The following is a 14725-nucleotide window of genomic DNA, read 5'->3' on the forward strand; positions in this document are numbered from 1 at the left end:
ATAGGCAGCCTGTAAATCTGTGAAGCAATAAATGCTTAAGTGAGATAAGGGTAGAAGAGGAAAATAAGATATGCTTGCAAGTTCATTCCCACCTCCCAGTTCTGGGGATGGAACCCAGAGGGTTGAACTTTCTAGGCAAGCATTCTATTGATAAGCCACATAGATCCCTGCAAGCTCTTTGTGAGTGTGTGTGTGTGTGTAGTACTGAGGGATTGAATCCATGGTCTTGCAGTATGCTAGGCTTGCTCTACCACTAAGCTACAGCCCCAACCCCTTTTTTTCTTTTCTTTTTTTCTTTCTCTCTTTCTCTTTTTCTTTCTTTCTCTCTCTCTCTCTCTCTCTCTCTCTCTCTTTCTTTCTTTCTCTTTCTTTCTCCTTCTTTCTTTCCTTCCTTCCTTCCTTCCTTCCTTCCTTCCTTCCTTTCCAGGGATTGAATTTAGGGGCCCTCGACCACTGAGCCACATCCCCAGCCCTATTTTGTATTTGATTTAGAGACAGGGTCTCACTGAGTTGCTTATTACCTCACCATTACTGAGGTTGGCTTTGAATTTAAGATCCTCCTTCCTCAGCCTCCCAAGCCCTTGGGATTACAGGTGTGTACCACCGCACTTGGCTCCCAGCCCATTTTTAAAAGTTGTGGTTTTTTTTTTTTTTTTTTTTTTTTTTTTTTTTATACTGGCGGTTTATTCCTAGGACACTGTCACAGAGCTACACCCTCCAGCTCTTTTTTTTTTTTTTTTTTTGAGACAGGGTTTTACTAAATTGCCAAAGCTGGCCTCAAACTTGCAATCCCCATGGCTCAGCCTCCTAAATAGTTGGGATTACACACACATACCACACAAACTCACTTTTGAAACTGATAAATACAAGAGGTTATCTCCTGGCAGATAAGATAGGTATTCGTGATGGTGGGAAGGGAAAGATAAAAACTATGAAAGTAGAGTAACAGAGAAGCAATTCCATTTCGGAGCAGACATTGACATCTTGGGAGATTTTAAATTGAGATGAATAGATACAAGTATTTTTTTGAGCTGAGTGCCATGGTGCACATCTGTAATCCCGGTGGCTCAGAGGCTGAGGCAGGAGGATCACAGGTTCAAAGCCAGCCTCAGCAATTTAGTGAGGCTTACAGCAACTCAGCAAGACCCTGTCTGTGAATTTAAAAATATAAAAAAGGGCTGGGGTGTGTCTCAGTGATTGAGTGCCCCTACATTCAGTACCCAGTACCAAAAAAAAAAACAAAACAAAAAAACATTTTTCTTGGAATTCCTCAGCCAGACTCGACTCTGACACCCAGGAGAAACATCAGGCTTTATCCCAGCAATTTCCTCAACAGAATGTGAGGAAATTTCCTCAACAGAACTAAGACTCCCCATCAGACTGACCCCTGAGGGTTCAAACAGGACTTAGTCACTGTGACTTCCCCCCACCACACTGTGTCCACACTTGATACCTCTTTCTAATCTGTTTCTGCAACCCCTCAGAACTAGTCATTGAGTCCCTATCACCAGGCTGCTGATACCTGGTACCTTTATTGTTTTTCTCCTCAACCTTGGTGTAATCTCTTTCTTATAAACATAACATATAATACCCAGAAGTGGCTTCTTTCTTTTCTTTTATTTCCTTTCCTTTCCCTTTCTTTTCCTCCCTTCCTCCTCACTCCCCCTTCTGGCATTGAGCATGCTAGACAAACACTCTACCAATGATCTACTTCCACAAACCTCTTTAGTTTTTATTCTGAAATAATTTTAGATTTACCAAAGAGTTGCAAAGCCCTCAGAGATCCCATACCAATCATCTACCTCCCCCTAATGTTAAATTTACTTAACTATGGTAACACTTTGTGGGGTGCTGGGGAGCATTTAGGGTCTTAACCATGCTAATCAAGTGCTCTACCACTGAGCTACATCCCAGATCTCCCCCACCTCCATATGGCACATTCATCAATACTAAGAAAATAGCATTTATAGAGTACATTTAGCTCAGTTTCAGACTATTTGAGTTTCGTGGATTTTCCCACTAATATCTTTTCTGGAATAGGATCCAAGTAAGGATAATACATTAGTTATCTATTCCTGTGTAACAAATGATCATAATCTTAGTGGCTAAAAAAAGCATGTTCATTATCTCTCATGCTTCGTGGGCTAGGAATTCATACTGGACTCACCTGGGTCCTAAGCTTCAGAGTCTCTCTTTAGGGCACAAAGAAGGTATTGGATTGAATTGAGGAATCATCTACAAGTGACTGGGAATGGATCAGGCCCACATGCCTCTGGTTGTTGGCAGGATTCAGTTCTGTGCAGCCTGTCGAATGGTGGGCCCCAGTTCCTCGATGGCTGTCAGCCAGAGATGCCTTCAGTCCTTACCATGTTTGCCTTTGTGTAAGGCATCTCACAGCATGGTAGTTTACTTCATCAAAGCCAACAAGAGAGGGGCTGGGGTTGTGGCTCAGTGGTAGAGTGCTCGCCTAGCATGCACGAGGCACTGAGTTAAATAAAGATAGTGTCCACCTAAAACTTAAGAATAAATATTTTTTAAAAAAAGCCAACAAGAGAGTCAGAAATTAAAACAGAAGTTCCAATCTCATATAATCTAATCATGGAAGCGACATCCCCTCCATGTTAAAGCAATCTGTTGGTTTGAATCAAGTTACTCAAGGGGAGGGGATTACACTAGACCATGAATATCAGTAGGAGGGACCACTGAGGGACATCTTAGAAGCTCCCTACTACAGATACTGTGTTGCATTTTAGTTGTCATATGTTCTTGATATCTTCTGAAAGGTTCTCAGTCTGTCCACTGAGAAGGAAAAAAAAAAGCTATTCCAGAAATAACAAGTACCTCATGCCCAGATCTTGGTTTATTTCCTTTTGTTTTCTTTCTTTCTTTTTTTCCAGTACTGGAGATTGAACCCAAGGACAATCTACCACTGAGCTACACCCCAGCCCATTTGAAATTTTTTCTTAGTACATTATAGGTGTACTTAATGGTGGGATATGTTGTTACATATTTGTACATACACCTAACTATGAGTTCACACAGCCCTGAGCTCTAGCCACAGCACTACCCCCCCCCAAAAAAAAATTCCAGAAACTACATGTAGAAGGAATGAGAAAAGTAGAAAACTTCCTTTTAGAATACCATTATATTAAGCCAGTTCAGTGGTGCATGCCTATAATCCCAGCAATTTGGAAAACTGAGGCAGGAAAATCTCAAATTCAAGCCAGGCTCAGCAACATAGTGAGGCACTAAGCAACTTAGCAAGACCATGTCTCAAAATAAAAAAAGAGAAAGGACTGCTGTTCAGTGATTAAGCACCCCTGGGTTCAATCCCAAGATACCAAAAAAAAAAAAAAAAAAAAAAAAAGAATCCCACCATAACAATTGCTGCAGAGCAAGCACAGTAGCACACACCTGTAATCCCAAGTGCTTGGGAGGCTGAGCCAGGAGGATCAGCCTCAGCAACTTAGATCCTACCACAAAATAAATAAATAAATAAAAGGGGCTGGGTATGTAGCTCAGTAGTTGAGCACTTCTTTAATATGCCTGAGGCCCTTGGTTCAATTCCAAGTAGCTGGGGGGAATTCACTAAATGCTAATACTAGTAGGCAAAACTTTAAGGTGAAACATGATAGTTACACAGCCTTAAAGTCTCACCTCCAAAATATATATTAAATATTTGATTCTTAGACTGGAGTTGTAGCCCAGTGGTAGAGCACTTCTTAGCATGTGTGAGGCACTGGGTTCAATTCTCAGCACTGTGTATAAATAAATACATAAAATAAAGGTCTATCAACAACTAAAAATATATTTTAAAAATATTTGATTCTTATCCCTTTAAGATATGGGGCTTAAATCCTCTCCTCCTTTTGAATGTGAGCTGGTCTTAGGGAATTGCTTCTCCTGACAAGACTATGCAAAGTGAAAAAAAAAAGTAACTTTGCAGTAGAGAAACCTGGCAGGCATCACCTTAACCAAGACTTGAATGTTCCATTTTCATCATGATGCTTTATAAATGAAAGTGTTTTATAAAATATTCAGACTAATTGTATAATAGATGGTGTTCTCTAGAAGGCAATAAAATTAGACAAATATGGTGAAATAGTCTCTGGGTGATTTTACATGTTATGTTTTTTGCAAAAATCAATTTATCTTTTAAAGGATCACAAGAAACTATTGGAAGTCCCATTTTGGGAATGTTTCTAAACATAGTTGAACTTTTCTTTAAGGTTCTGGGAATTGAACCCAGGGCCTTTCACATGCTAGGAAAGTGCTCTACCACTGAACCACATTCCCAGCCTATAAATGTAGTTGTAAATCAATATAATAATATATTTAATCATTCAAAGCGATCTTTATCTTAATCTTTATCTTATTTTTAATAAATTTAAAATGCTACTGGGAAATCATGCAAAAGCTAAAATACCTTTTGTGGTAAAAGACACAAAATCTATTTCCCTTCTTTTTATTTATTTATTTTTTCATTTCATGCAATTCCTGGGGATTGAACCCAGGGACACTCTACCAGTGAGCTACATTCCCAGCTTTTTTTCATTCTATTTTGAGACAGGGTCTCATTAATTTGCCCTGGCTGATCCTAATTTGCAATCCTCCTGCCTTAGCCTCCCCAGTTGCTGGGATTACAAAATATGTGACTTTACCAGCTGTTTCTATACTTTTTGATTATACAATATATGTATCCCATCATTTATTATGTATCAGATCATAAGATATATCCGCATTAGGAATAATGCTAGCACACATATAACCCCAGTGTCCTGGAAGGCTGAGGCAGTAGGATTGCAAGTTAGAAGTCAGCCTTGCAATTTAGGGAGGCCCAAAGTAACTTGCACCCCACCTCCAAATAAAAGATTAAAAAGGGCTGGGAATGTAACTCAGTGGTAAAGTGCCCCATGTTCAATCCCCAATGCCAACAACAACAACAAATTAAATAAGGATTCAACAGAAGATTTATTGTCTTTTTTTAAAACTGGTAAGATTTATTTAAGTTGTAGATGAACACACAATACCTTTATTTATTTTTAATGCAGTGCTGAGGATCAAACCGAGTGCTTCACATGTGCTAGGCAAGTGCTCTACCACTGAGCCACAACCCCAGTCCCAGATTTATTGTCCTCATTGAACTAAAGAAAACCCTGGATATAGTTTGTTTATGAATCTGTTAATAAAAGGAAAAAATATGACATTGACTTAAAAACTAGTATGGCTGGGGATATAATAATAGAGCATATATGGTAGGAATATACAAGCCATTATTTCCCAACAAAAGGATTATACTAAATTTTTGCCTTACTCAGCTCATCATCATTTTTTATGTGTGTTGTTTTAGTGCTTGAATCCAGGAGTACTTTACCTGAGCTACATACCCAGCCTTATTTATTTTTATTTTTTTTAATTATGAGATAGGGTCTCACTTATTTGCTGAGGCTGGTCTTGAACTTCAAATCCTCCTGCCTTAGCCCTCAAGTCTCTGTTATTATAAGGTTAGCGTTACTGCACACAAGGCTCATCATCTTAATATAAGATGCAAAATACTACACCTGTGAATTTAAATATGATAACCTTTTTTAGTACCATTCAAAGGATATATGTATTTTGGTGAATTAGATAGGATATTCTTATGGCAGCTCTACTGCATTAAAAACATATATACCAGCTACTCAGGAGCAGAGGCAGGAGGATTGCAAATTTAAGACCAACCTGGGCAATTTAGTGAGATCCTGTCTCAAAATTAAAATAAATAAATAAAAAGGGCTGGAGATGTAGCTTAATAGTAGAGCATTTACCTAGCATGTGTAAGGGCCTGTTCAATCTCTAGTACCACCATGGCATACACCTGTAATCCCAGCAATTCAGTAAGCTGAGGCAGGAGGATCATAATTTTGGGGGGTAGAGGGGAGGGTACTGGGAATTGAACCCAGGGGCATTTAACCACTGAGACACATTCCCAGCTTTTTACTTTTATTTTTATTTATATATTTATTTGTTGGGTACCAGGGATTGAACTCAGTGGCACTCAACCACTGAGCCACATCCCCAGCCCTATTTTGTATTTTATTTAGAGACAGGGTCTCACTGAGTTGCTTAGTGCCTCGCCATTGCTGAGGCTGGCTTTGAACTTGCAATCCTCCTGTCTCAGCCTCCCTAGCCACTGGGATTACAGGTGTGCACCACTGCACCCTGCTGAAAGTGGTTTTGAGAACATTTTATTTATTAGTGTTTCCCAGCTAAGGGCCTGCTCAAGACCAGGGCCTCCTGCAATGTTAAGTAAGTGCACTATGACTCAGCTATGCTCCTAGCCCCAAAAATTATTAAAATTTTTTTTTTTTTTTTAGTTCTGGATGGACACAATACCTTTATTTTATTTATTTATTTTTATGTGGTGCTGAGGATTAAATCCAGTGCCCTACATGGGCTAGACAAGCACTCTACTTCTGAGCCATAACTCCAGCACCCCCCCCCCCCCCCGCAGAATGTTTTAATACTACCAATCATAGTGTTGTCCTACAAAATAAGTTTCTGTAAACTGAAGTTTAAAATTACTTCTATTGTTACTTGGTCAAGAGAGCTGTCAAATATGGCAATTGTCTCAACTGAAAATGAAATAAGCAAAGAAATATATTTTGAAAATATTATGGGTGAATCTGCTCCATTAAAGTAAGAACAGCAATATACATAATTCTGAATTTGTCAACATTTTTCAATGACTTTAAGGTTCTAGAATTTTTTTTTCTTTTGGTTCAGGGGATTGAACCCAGGGGCACTTTGCCCCTGAGTTACATTCCTAGTCCTTTTTGTTTTTTATTTTGAGACAGGCTCTCACTAAGTTGCTAAGGCTGGTCTCCAACTTGTGAATCTCCTGCCTCAGAATCCTGAGTCACTGGGATTACAGGTGTGCACCATTATGTCCACATTGAAAAAAATTAACCATTAAATATTTTTTTTTAAAGAGAGAGGGAGAGAGAGAATTTTAATATTTATTTATTTATTTATTTATTTTTAGTATTATGGCGGACACAACATCTTTGTTTGTATGTGGTGCTGAGGATCGAACCCGGGCCGCACGTATGCCAGGTGCCCCTTAACCATTAAATATTACATAAAAGAGCATGCACAATGGGCTGGAGTTGTAGCTCAGTGGTAGAGCACTTGCCTTGCAATTGTGAGGCACTGGGTTTGATCCTAGCACCACGTAATAACAAATAAAGGCACTGAGTCCATATACAACTAAAAAAAAAAAAAAAAAAAAAAAAAGAGCTTGCACAAGGCCCTAATTTCAATCCCCAACACTGGCAAAAAAAAAAAAAAAAAAAAATCATTATATATGAGTGTGTGTGTGTGTGTTTTCTTTCTACCTCCTGTCCATTATGGCTTGGGATGGCATTGGGTCCTATTCTATGCTGTCTACAAAAGAAACACACTAAAACAATAACAGTTAAAAGCTGAAACATAATTGGGGCTGGGTTGTAGCTCAGTGGTGGAGTGCTTTCCTAGTTCATGAGGCACTGAGTTCTATTCTCAGCACTGCATATAAATTAATTAATTAAATAACAATCTCATAAAAAACTAAGAAAAAAGGTTAAAACATAATGGCTGGGGGTGTGGTTCAGCAGTAGAGCACATGCTTAGCAAGTATGTGGATTCCTTGGATTCTACCCCCAGACACCCTGCCCAATTAGAGCACAGAAAATATATATGATGCTGGGCTGGAGTTATAGCTCAGAGGTAGAGTGCTTGCCTAGCATGCATGAGGCACTGGGTTTGATCCTCAACACTGCATAAAAATAAAATAAAGGTATTGTGTCCACCTAAAAGTAAAAACTAATTTTGTTTTTAGAAAAAGAAAAAATATATATGATGCAAACACTAAGTTTAAGAAAACTAAAATAGCTGGGTATGGTGTAACACAGCTATAATCCCATTAGCTCTGAGGCTGGGGCAGGAAGATAGCAAGTTCAAACCCAGCCTCAGCAACTTAGTAAGGCCCTAAGCAACTCAGCAAGACCCTGTCTGTAAATAAAATATAAAATGGGCTGGGGATGTAGTTCAGTGGTTAAGCACCTCTGGGTTCAATCTCTGGTATCAGATAAAGAAAAAAAAAAGGAAAGAAAAGAAAAAAGACTAGAAGTCTTTCCCTGGAGAGGGGTAGAGAGAGGGACATTTCATAATGATAAAAGGGTGAATTCATCAGGAAGACTTAATATTACATATAAATTTAAGACATCTAATAATAGGATTTCAAATTACATGACAGCCCAGTGTGGTGGCACATGCCTGTGATCCTAGTGACTCCAGAGACTGAGGCAAGAGGATACAAGTTAGAAGTCAGCTTGGGTAAGACCCTGCTTCAAAATAAAAAAATAAATAAATAAAAATAAAAAGGACAGGAGACATAACTCAGTGGCAAAGTACCTCTGTTCAATCCCCAGTACTTAAAGCAAAACAATGAACAAACAAAAAGTCATGACACAAATCCCAACAAAAATAGAGAAATAAGGCTGGGGATGGATATAGCTCAGTTGGTAGAGTGCTTGCCTCACATGCACAAATCCCTGGGTTCAATCCCCAGCACCACCAAAAAAAAAAAAAAAAAGTAGGGAAATAGTCAAATCCACAATCATGATCACAGGTTTTAATATCCTGTGATCAATAATTGATAATATGAAGCAGTAAAGAGCTTTCTATTTCCAACCAAGATGGAATAATGGGGACCAGATTTGCCCTCCTGCCTGAAACAAATAGAAATCCAGACAAATATATGAAACAACAAATCTCAAGATACTGGACCTCAGACAATGAAGGAAAGTGATCCCTGAGAGATGATAAAAAGAAACAGGGTGAGCCTTATGATTACCCAGCTTGTCGCTTGGAGATAAAGGGCCAACTCATGATGAATCTTTTTTTTTTTTAGCTGTAGTGGGACACAATATCTTATTTAATTTATTTTTGTATGTGATGCTGAGGATCGAACCCAGCGCCTTGCACATGTTAGGCAAGCTGAGCCACAACTCCAGTGTCATGATGAATCTTGAAAATATTATGTTAAGCTAAATAAGTTAGACAGAAGACAAATATAATTTAATTTCACATATACCAGGATCTAGAATAGGCAAACACCTAGAGAAAGAAAGTAGAATAGAGGTTACCAGTGGCTGGGTGGTGAGGGAGAATGAGGAGCTATTGCTTAATGGGTACAGAGTTTCTGTTTGGGATGATGAAAAAGTTCTGGAAATAGATAGTGGTGATGGTTACACAATGTTATGAATGTACTTAATGTTCCTGAATTGTATGCTTAAAATGATTAAAATGGTAACTTTCATTATCTATATGTACCACAATTTTTTTTAAAAAAAAAGGATAATGGGGAACATTATGAACAACTTTATTTTGAAATAATTTCAGACTTGTAAAAATGTTGCAAAACAATAATATTATATTCTTCATCCAGTTGCTCCAGTGTTAACATTTTACCACCTTTCCTTCCTCTTGCTTTGTCTCCTTATCTCTGTGTAATTATGTTGCAAGTCACCAGGACAATCCTCCAGTTTGGTGGCTCAGATCAGACACACACACACACACACACACACAAACAAACAAACAAACAAAAAACAGGCGGTATCTGAGAAATCCAGGTACAGGCTTTTTTATGTTCTATAACTCCACGAGCAAAGAAGAAAGGGTCACAGCCCAAAGTCTAGAGGAAACCAGGCAAAGCTTCAGAGTCCTCTCTCAGTGGAGCCACATAAAATTCAATTCCTCCAGCAATGCGTATGACATCCAGTGTGAGGTATTGTCTACCAGGTAAACTCATAGAAACCCAGTGCCCAAGGTTTTTAGTGGAGGCTAGTCAGTGGGTGCCTCTATCCAGCACATACCAAAATCCCAGACTCTGAAGGAATGCAGGTGTTTAGCATAAACCACATTGTTTCTCCAAACAGTTTCATCATGATGAACCACTTTCTTGTGTGTGTGTGTGTGTGTGTGGTGCTGTAGGTGGAACTAAGTAAGGGCCTGGTGCTTTCTAGGAAAGCATTCCAGCATTGCTCTTTACCCCAGACCCAGCCACCCTCATTAGGAAAAAATGTTTTATCAGTGTAGTGAACTGTTTACTACCAAGTTACCATATAACAGTCAAGAGCCAACCCTACAGTTAGGTCATTTAAAGGCATTAGTCTTATTTTTTTTTTCTTTATGAGGACATATAAGAGAGAAACATTGTCTTATAAAACCACAATATCAGTGTCAACATCAGGAAATTTAAAAATGATATGGAACTGGGGATATAGCTCAGTTGGTAGAATGCTTGTCTCACATGCACAAGACCCTACTGATGTCCTTTATAGAAAATTGTGGGGTGGGGGTAGGGAATTCAACCCAAGGGCACACTCCAACTGAGTTACATCTTCAGCCCTACTTTAAAAAAAAAATTGTGACAGGATCTCACTAAATTTCTGAGACTGGCCTCGAACTTGCCATCTTCCTGCCCCTGTCTCCCAAGTTGCTGGGATTACAGGTTTCCTTTATAGTATTTTTTTTTTTTTTGGTACCAGAAACTGAATCCAGGGCACTTAACCACTGAGTCACATCCCAAGACCTTTTTTTTAATGATGTTATTATATTTTTATACCTTTATTTTATTTATTTTTTAATGTGGTGCTAAAAAACAAACCCAGTGACTCACACATGCTAGGCAAATGCTCTACTGCTGAGCTACAACTGCAGCCCCTTCTCAGACCTTTTTTCATATTTTATCCTAGAGACAGGGTCCCACTAAGTTGCTTAGGGCCTCACTGTGTCTGACTTTGAATTTGAAATCCTCCTGAACCACTGGGATTACAGGCATGTGCCACTGTGTGTGACCCTTTATAGTAAAATCTAAACAAACTTATGGTACAGGCTTCAATCCAAAATTGTTGCATTTTAGTTGTCATGCTCCTTTGGTCTCCTTTAATCTGGATCACTTATTCAATTTTTCATGTCTTTGATGTTTTGAAAAATCCTTTAATTGGGATTTGCCTGATATTTTCTCATGAGTCTATTCAAGTTATACATTTGTGGCAGAAATACCCCAGAAATTATGTTGTGTCTTTCTCAATACATTACATCAGGAGACCCATAATACCAGTCTGACCCCACATAGGTTTTTTTCCCCAATACAATTTTTTTTTACTTTGAAAAGTTATTTTATTTATTCAAGGATAGGATTAATATCCAACATATATGAAGAATTTCTACCAAAGTCAGTTCTTTTGACATATGTGTATATGCTATGAGCAATTCACAGCATATAATCGTGCAACAAGATTCAACAATCTGAAATAATCAGAAACACAGATTAAAAGCATAATAGGCCCCAGTATAATTAAGAAGTAATTTACTTGGAAGGCTGAGGCAGGAAGATTGCCGGTTTGAGGCCAGCCTTAGCAATTTACTGAGGCCCTAGGCAATTTAGAGAGGACCTATCTCAAAATATAAAATAAAAAAGGTCTGGGGATATAACTCAGTTGTAAAGCACCCCTGGGTTTAATCCTCAGTACCAGAGGAGAGAAAGAAGTAATTTTCAGGATATTACTTTTTTTTTTTTTTGTACGAAGGATTGAACCCAGGGATGCTTAACCATTAAGCAACATCCCAAGCTCTTTTTGTTATTGATTAATTGGTACTGGGGATTGAATCCAAGGACACTTAACCAGTGAGCCACAACCCCAGACCTTCTTTTAAATTTTGAGACAGGGTCTCCCTAAATTGCTGAGGCTAGCCTCAAACTTGCAATCCTCCTATCTCAGCCTTTTGAGTTGCTAAGATTACAAGAGTGGGCCACCAGGGCTGGGGATGTGGCTCAAGCTGTAGCGCACATGCATGGCATGCACGGGGTGCTGGGTTCCATCCTCAGCACCACATAAAAATAAAATAAAGATGTTGTGTCCGCTGAGTACTAAAAAATAAATATTGAAAAATTCTCTCTCTCTCTTTGAATAAAGTCTATCTTAAAAAAAAAAAAAAGAGTGGGCTGGGGATGTGGCTCAAGCGGTAGCACGCTCGCCTGGCATGCGTGCGAACCGGGTTCTATCCTCAGCACCACATACAAACAAAGATGTTGTGTCAGCCGATAACTAAAATAAAAAAATAAATATTAAAAAAATTCTCTCTCTCTTTCTCACTCTCACTCTCTCTAAAAAAAAAAAAAAAAAAAAGAGTGGGCCACCAAGCTAGGCAGGGCAATTCTTTAAACCTATGTAAATATAGTGTTCCTCATCATACTCATACCCATTAATTTTCACCCTTGATGACACTTGCCTGAGGCAATTACTACATCAGTGGTTGCCAAATGGAGATTTTCTGATTCCATCATTTCTTCTGCATTAATTAGTTAAAATTGTTTCGTAAGGAAGTTTTCACTTCCACTCCATTTATTTATTTAGATCAATTTGGATTAGTGGATTCTTTTCTTTTAATTCAAATTAGATCATTGGATGGTAAAATGAGAGGCTCCAGACTAATCTTGTGCTTTTCCTGCACTAGTCCTGGAATTGGCTTCTCTTCATGGGTCCCTCGTTGCTGGTAACAGAAAATAGTAATTAGATAAGAGAAGTCAGTTAGAAGCAGTCTGATTGATTGGAAAAAAGAAATAAACATAGCTCTCTTTTCAGATTATATGGTTTTGTATTTGACAAACTCTAGAGAATCAATGATAAAATAACTCTAACAATGAAAGTACTCAGTAAAGTGGAAGGATATGAAAATAACCTATAGAAACAAATGGCCTTTATACATACAAACACTAATCAGTTTGAGGATATGATGATAGTGAAAAAACCTCATTTACAAAGGCAAGGAGTGGATGGGATGAAGCTCAGTGGTAGAGTGCTTGCCTAGCATGTGTGAGATTCCTGATTGGATCCCCATACCCACAAAGAAAAAAAAATAATAGCAACAAACAAAATAGTATACTTAGGAAGGAACCCAAAAGGAAATGTGAAAAAAAAAAACTTATGTGAGGAAAACTAATTTTATATATATATATTTTTTTTTAAAGAGAGAGAGAGAGAGAGAGAGAGAGAGAGAGAGAGAGAGAGAGAAAGAGGATTTTCATTTATTTATTTATTTTTAGTTTTCAGCGGACACAGCATCTTTGTATGTGGTGCTGAGGATCGAACCCAGGTCGCACACATGCCAGGCAAGCGTGCCACCGCTTGAGCCACATCCCTAGCCCTCAATATTATATATTTTTTAAATGTTTATTTTTAGTTGTAGTTGGAAACAATACCTTTATTTTATTTATTTATTTTTATGTGCTGCTGAGGATCAAACCCCGGGCCTCACAGGCTCTAGGTGAGCACTGTACCTCTGAGCCACAACCACAGACCCCAATATTATATTTTTTATTGGTTCTTTTTAGTTATTCCTGACAGTAGGTTCTATCTTTTATTGTATTTTTATACCTTTATTTTATTTATTTATTTTTATGTGGTGCTGAGGATTGAATCCATTGCCTCACATGCTAGGCAAGTGCCCTACCACTGAGCTACAACTGCAGCCTCGGATACACACACACACACCAAAAAAAAAAAAAAAAAAAAAAAAAAAAAAAAAAAAAAGAAAGAAAGAAAGAAAAAAAAAGCATAGAATACATCTTATTCTAATTAGGATCCCAGTCTTGTGGATGTACATGATGCTGATATTCACTGTTGTGCATTCACATATATATGTAGGAAGGTTATATAAGGTTCATTCCACTGTCTTTCCTATTCCTATCTTTTTTGCCTTCCCTTCATTCCATTTTGTCCAACCCAATGAACTTCTATTCCCCCACCACAACCTTATTGTGGGTTAGCATCCACATATCAGAGAAAACATTCAAACTTTGATTTTTTGTCATTGGCTTATTTCACTTAGCATAATAGTATCCAGATTCATCCATTTACTGTCGAATGTCATAGTCATTGTTCTTTATGGTTGAGTAATATTCCATTGTGTATATATACCACAATTTCTTTATCCATTCATCTGTTGATGGGAATCTAGGTTGGTTCCATAACTTACCTATTGTGAATTGAGCTGCTATAAACATTGAGGTGGCCATGTCTCTATACTACGCTATTTTTAAGTCCTTTGGGTATACACGGAGGAGTGGGATAACTGGGTCAAATGGTGGTTCTATTCCAAGTTTTCTGAGGAATCTCCATACTGCTTTCCAGAGTGGTTGCACCAATTTGCAGTCCCATCAACAATGTATAAGTGGACCCTTTTCCCCACACCCTTGCCAACATTTATTGTTACTTGTATTCCTGATAATTGCCATCCTGATCAATAAATGGACAACAGAACTATTTTTTAATTTAAAAATGCACTTGATGGTGCATACACTCAGAAACAGTTGTTACTGCCTGCATATTTGCAAAAATAATAAAATGGGGGTACCATTCAAAAAAAATTTTTTTTAAATTAAAATGCACTTGACACCAGGCATGCTGGCTCATGCCTGTAATCCCAGTGACTAGGGAGGCTGAGGCAGGAGGATTGCTAGTTCAAAGCGAGCCTCAACAATTTAGCGAGGTCCTAAGCAACTCAGCTTAATTCTGTCTCAAACAAACAAATAAATAAAAATAAAAAGGTCTGAGGATAGTCTCAGTGGTTAAGTGCCTCTGGGTTCAATCACACACACACATACACACAAACATGTTAAGGGCTGGGGATGTAGTTT

This window comes from Callospermophilus lateralis, chromosome X (assembly GCF_048772815.1).
Source record: "Callospermophilus lateralis isolate mCalLat2 chromosome X, mCalLat2.hap1, whole genome shotgun sequence".
In the NCBI taxonomy this organism is placed as follows: Eukaryota; Metazoa; Chordata; class Mammalia; order Rodentia; family Sciuridae; genus Callospermophilus; species Callospermophilus lateralis.